This window comes from Accipiter gentilis, chromosome 8, assembly GCF_929443795.1.
Source record: "Accipiter gentilis chromosome 8, bAccGen1.1, whole genome shotgun sequence".
Lineage (NCBI taxonomy): Eukaryota > Metazoa > Chordata > Aves > Accipitriformes > Accipitridae > Astur > Astur gentilis.
This window is the reverse complement of record NC_064887.1, coordinates 41,140,643-41,145,843: the sequence shown is the minus strand read 5'-3', so window position 1 is coordinate 41,145,843 and position 5,201 is coordinate 41,140,643. Positions and strand designations below refer to the sequence as shown.

At 66.6% G+C, this 5,201-nt stretch overlaps 1 protein-coding gene across 2 annotated transcripts in view; it reads left to right on the top strand.

The window, feature by feature from the left end:
* The first annotated feature begins 3,479 nt into the window (after positions 1-3,479).
* Positions 3,480-5,201, top strand: part of SEMA6B (semaphorin 6B) — a 21,873-nt gene continuing 20,151 nt past the window's right edge. Inside the window, exon 1 of one of the 2 annotated variants that reach the window (XM_049808932.1) lies at positions 3,480-3,544. The gene's annotated coding sequence lies outside the window, so the exon portion shown is untranslated. Of the gene's footprint in view, positions 3,545-4,876; positions 4,902-5,201 lie in introns of those variants that run through there. The other variant, XM_049808931.1, reaches the window with a different exon arrangement.

The window sequence follows — 5,201 nt, the reverse complement described above, 5'->3', positions numbered from 1 at the left end:
TGCTCAGTTCTGGGGTGATGCTCAGCCACGGGGTGATGCTCAGCCACGGGGCGATGCTCAGTCCTGGGGTGATGCTCGGTCCTGGGGTGATGCTCAGCCCCAGGGTAATATTTGGCCTTGGGATGATGCTCAGCCTCAGCACACCCCACACAGCCCCAGTTTTTGCAGTTCCCCATCTTCGAGCAGGACTTCAGGGATGAGGACGAGCCGGCAGAGCTCTCAGGGCTGCCTCGGGAAGGGGTGAGGACGACGTGTCCGCCGTGGGCCCCGCAGTTTGAGGTGCTGACGGTGGGTGCTGGGCTCCCCGGGATACCGGGTGCTGCTGCGAATGCCGCCGGTGGCCTTGCGGGGTGGGGACCCTCCGGTGGCCGGCGCGTCCCTCCATCCCTTGGAGGCTGGCAGGGGGCTGACACGAGTTGCCAGGTCTCAGCTCACTACCACCCACATCCCAAAACACCTCCCCGGCAGGAGGGACGGAAAAGACACGTGCTGCATCCAGAACGGGGCAAATTCAGGCATTTTGGGGGGCTGCCCCGTGCGTACGAGGCAGCTCCCTGCCTCGCACCAGCAGCGGCCGTGCCCAGCAGCTCATCGCCTTCTCCCTGACGGCATCAGCCTCACCGACAGGTAGTGATTTGTAAATATTTAAAACCCAACTCAAATTGCCGGTTTGCGGCCCCTGCTGCTGCCACGCCGGGCGGGTGAGGGCTGCGGGGAGAAGGCAGAGCCCGGCTGGGTGCCGGGTGAGCTCCTTCTCCCGGCCTCGCCGGGCACCCGCATGGCAGGGTGCTCCCGTTACCGGTGGTAATTAGTCTCTGGTGCATCATCAGCATCTGTGCAACCGTGGGGTCCTTCTCCCCCGCCCCCGGAGCGCAGCCCCCATCATTAGCACCCAGAAAATGTTGGGTTTCTGGCTGGGAAAACACAGCAAATATGTACATTAAACATCAAATTATAAAATTAACAGATTCAAACTGAGGATGATTTGCATGTGCAAATTAACTTAATTACCACTCTTCCTCCCCGAGCGCCACGGCGTGCTGGGGAAGGGCCGGGCACAGCCACGGCCGGCGGCAGGTGCCGGGGACCCGGCGGTGTATTTTGGGGCACACGGTGGGGGGGGGGGGGCCGGTGCCATCCGGGAAGGTTTGGGGAGCGATCGCAATACTCCCAGCGAAGCGACCGCAGGGACGCTCGTGCGCGCGCACACGCGTGCACACGCGTGCACGTATCCACGCGCGCCCACCCGGCGGCACAAAGGCGGCTCTGTGGTTCGGTGCCCGGCTCCCCGGCCCAGGTGGGTGGCATTGGCACGGCGCGGGGTCCCTGAAAGGCAGGCCTGTGTGCGGGCAGCCTGCCCGCCAGGGATGCCAACGCGGCCTCGCCGTCGGCACCCAGCGCCGCGGAACCCAAGGGCAGCGAGCCAGCACCGGGCACCCGCCCCAACGGCCTCGGCTGCAGCTGGAAGGGCCGGGGAGATGCGCTCCCTTGCGCTTGCATGGGCGCGCGGGCACACGCGGGCACACGCGGGCGCACGCGTGTACGCACGTGGGCGCGGGCACACGCCGACGCGCGCGCGCGGAGGCACTCGCGTCCACGCTTGCGCGCGTGTGTGTATATATATATATATATGCAGGCACATCTGCACACACGCACGTGCACACCACAGTCTCCCCCCATCACCTTGCTGGCATCACTGGGTCGTGTGCGTCCCCCGCCGTGCCTCAGTTTCCCCATCTTCCCAGCCACGACGCCCTCAGCGCTGGGACCCTCCCCGCCTCACTCCGCGCGCAGCACCCATGGGTCCCCACGCTCCTCCACACCCCCAAGCAGCACCCACCCCGGGGGGGGGGAGGCCAGGCGATCGCAAGGGCAGATGGAAGCCACCCCTCCGGAGCAGCACCCATTCCATGGGTGCAGGGCTAACCCCCCCCCCCCCAGCCCGCTCCCTATCTCAGCAGCCAGATGCCGCTCCAGGATCCAGGCGCAAGGAAACGCCGGGAGATCTGGGCCCGGATAAGGCAGAATTAAGGGAATAATTTGTTGGGAATTATCTCCCCCTTCTATCTGCCTCTCTCCTATTCCGGCTTTTATTTATTTTCCCAGTCTCCGTCATGTCACAGCCCAACCCTTGGGTGACACCGGGTCCGGCGCATCCCCAGACCAGCACCCGGCGCTGGGTGCTGCGGCCACCCGCCTACGGGGAGAGGACGGGGTCAGCCTAGGAGGATACTGCACGATTCCCAGTTTGCCCAGTTCATCCCATTAAGAGGGCTACCGGGCAAGGCAGGGCCTTCCTGCAGGTGCAGGCAGGCAGCGAGCAGCAGCTAATTAGGAGCCAGGCAATTAGCCGGGGTTAAGCTCACTGCTTAGGGCAGGGCTGGAAGCGGGCGCAGGGGAGGTTTTATGGCAGGACCAGAGCTGGGTGCCTGATCCTGATCCTGATCCTGATCCGGGGAGGGGGTCCACCAGTGAGGATAGGGGCTGCTGTGAAGATATTGCTCCCCAAAACCCCTGCCTGGGCCCCAGCAGGGCTTGGGGGACCGGGAGGGGGGCCGGGGGGTTGATGGCATGGGATCTCGTGCCGTGCGGTGCCGGCCGCAGCAGGCGTGCCGGGACAGGCCTGGGGGCCACGGCTCACGCCCCGCGCTGCTCCGCGTGCTCGGCATGCACGAGGCCGGCGGGGCGCACGCAAGCAGGGGGCCAACCTTCCCCCCCCCCCCCCCCACTCCGGACCCTTGCCGCTCCGTAGCAGAGAACGGCACCGCTCATCACACGTGTGGCTGCGGGATTTACGGCGAGCCAATTAGCTCCTCTGCGACTCGCTCTATTTCCGAAAGGTCAAATAAACCCCACAGCCGGGGTATAAATCTCGATAGAGAGGCTGCGGATGAGAAGAGCCGTTCCCGAGCTGCGGTTTTCCAGCCCGCCGGCCAAAATCCCTACCCGGGAGGATTCCTGGGAGCATCACGGCCACGGGATGTCAGGGTGCTGAGGGATATTAGGGTGCCGCGGGATGTCGGTGATGTTCAGCGAAAAGCATCTCGGCGATGCTTGGAGGCGGCATGGGAATTGGGGAGGAATTAATTCAGAGGAGCCTTAATTGGGTTTAATTAGCCGGAGTTTGGCCGGCGTGGGGAGCTGAGGGCCGAGGGTGTGTGAATAGGTCAAGGGGCTCGGCGGTGTCCCCTCGGTGTCCCCCTGGGGACGGTGACTCAGGCGCTGAGTCACGGCAGCGGTTTCCTTCCCCTGGAGACCCCCCCCCCCCCTTCCTGCATGAGGAACCCCGTGTGTGTGTGGCCCCCCCCCGGGTGTGGCTGTCCCCTTCCCCGCCCCGGAGACCGGGAGGAACCGAAGGAGAAGCAGGAAGAGGTGAATCACTGACGGCGTGAGAAACCTCCTGCTTGCCAGGGCAGGCTGAGCACTGGCCGCAACTCAGTGCACTGATGACACCGAAGCAGGCAGCCCCGGCAGTTCTGCAGGATCCCTGCTTTGCTTTTCTGGAAACTCAACCGGTTGCGGAGCTGTGACACCGATACCAGAGGTTGGTTGCATCGCCCGTGACACACCCCAGCACCCTGGGGTGGGGGGGGTTGGGGGGGGGGGTGGGGCTGAGCTGAGATTTCCCATCCCAAGCATCTGCCTGGGGTGGGGAAGGGGGGGGGGGGGGAGATGGTTTATTTCTGACTACCCTGATTTGGGTTTTTTTGGGGAAAGTTCAGCTAAAACAGGCTGGGGAAGCAGATGGTGGAAAGGGGGGGGGGACGGGGACGGTGGTGAAGCACTGAAGCGGTAAAAGCAAAGCACCTTCTCCTGCTGCGCTGGGCCCCCACCCTGTGTGCCCCCCCCCCCCTTGCCCTGGCACCCACCCACCCACCCTGGGATCCCCTGCACCCTGGGGTGGGAAGGTTCGGCCTCGGCCTCCCCTCGCTGCGGTCGGGCAGCACCCGTGGGGGGGGGGGGCCCAGAGCAGCTCTGAACCCTCGGTGAGAGGGGAAACTGAGGCAGGGGGGGGGCTGAGGGTGTCACGCTGGCTGGCGGTGCCAGGAGGGGAAGTGGGTGGGAAAAACCCCTTGTGCAAGGGGAAACTGAGGCAGGGGGTGGGGGGGGGGCTGAGGGTGTCACGCTGGCTGGCGGTGCCAGGAGGGGGAAGTGGGTGGGGGGGGGAAAACCCCCTTGCGCAAGGGGAAACTGAGGCAGGGGGCTGGGGGGCATGGCTGTGTTACATCTGCGCTGCCAGGGAGGGGGAAGGAGGCGGGGGGGGGGGGGGGGGGGGGGCTTTTACAGGGAGAAACTGAGGCAGGGGGACAGGGGGGACAGGGATGGGGGGGGAAACTGAGGCAGGGGATGGGGAGGGGGGGGGCAGGGCTCGGCTCCAGCCCTTCCCCATACCAGGAAAGTCAAAAAGAGGGGGAATACCCTTTTGCCGGGGGGGGGGTTGCCGAGATAAAAGTGGGGTGGGGGGGGGGATTACCGATGGGGATACCGAGGCCTCCCCGCGGGGGGGGGGGGGGGGGGGCAGGGCGGCGGTTCGTTCCTCCAGCCCCGTTCTCCCCGCTGCAGCCGCAGCCACCGGGCGGGCCCGACTGCCGGTAACGGCAACGGCTCGGTTCCCCCCCCCCTTTTTCTCCGCCGCCATCCACCCCCCCCCCCCCCCCCCCCCGTTCCTCCCTCCCTCCCTCCCTCCCTCCCCTTTCCCCGCGGCCCCGCCCCGCCCGGGCTCCGGTGCCCCGGCGCCTCCCGCCGCGGCGGCGCGGAGCAGGAACGGGGCCGGGCCGAACCGAGCTGCCGGTGGGCGCAGGTGCACCGGGATCCCGGACCCCCCACCCTGACCCCCACCCACCTACCACCCACCCCCAAAACCATCACCCCCCCCACCCTTCTCACCCCGGGACGGCGAGGTAAGAACGATGCGGTCCGGTGTGGGGTGTGTGTGTGTCCCCCCCCTTCTTATCGGTTGTCTTCTCTGCGGGGGGATGGGAGGAAAAAGGGGGGTGCCCCCCCCCTTACACCCCCCCCCCTCTTCCTCCTCCTCCCGCTGCCGGCTGCTGCATTGGGAAGCGGCGCTTTTGTTAGCGGCTTCTCCGGGCGGAGCGGGCGGAACCTTGAAGGGTCACGGGCTGGAGGGGCCCCCCCCCCCCGGCCCCCCCCATACACCCCTCGGCACCCCCAGTTCCCACCCCTCTGCCCCCCACCCCCCC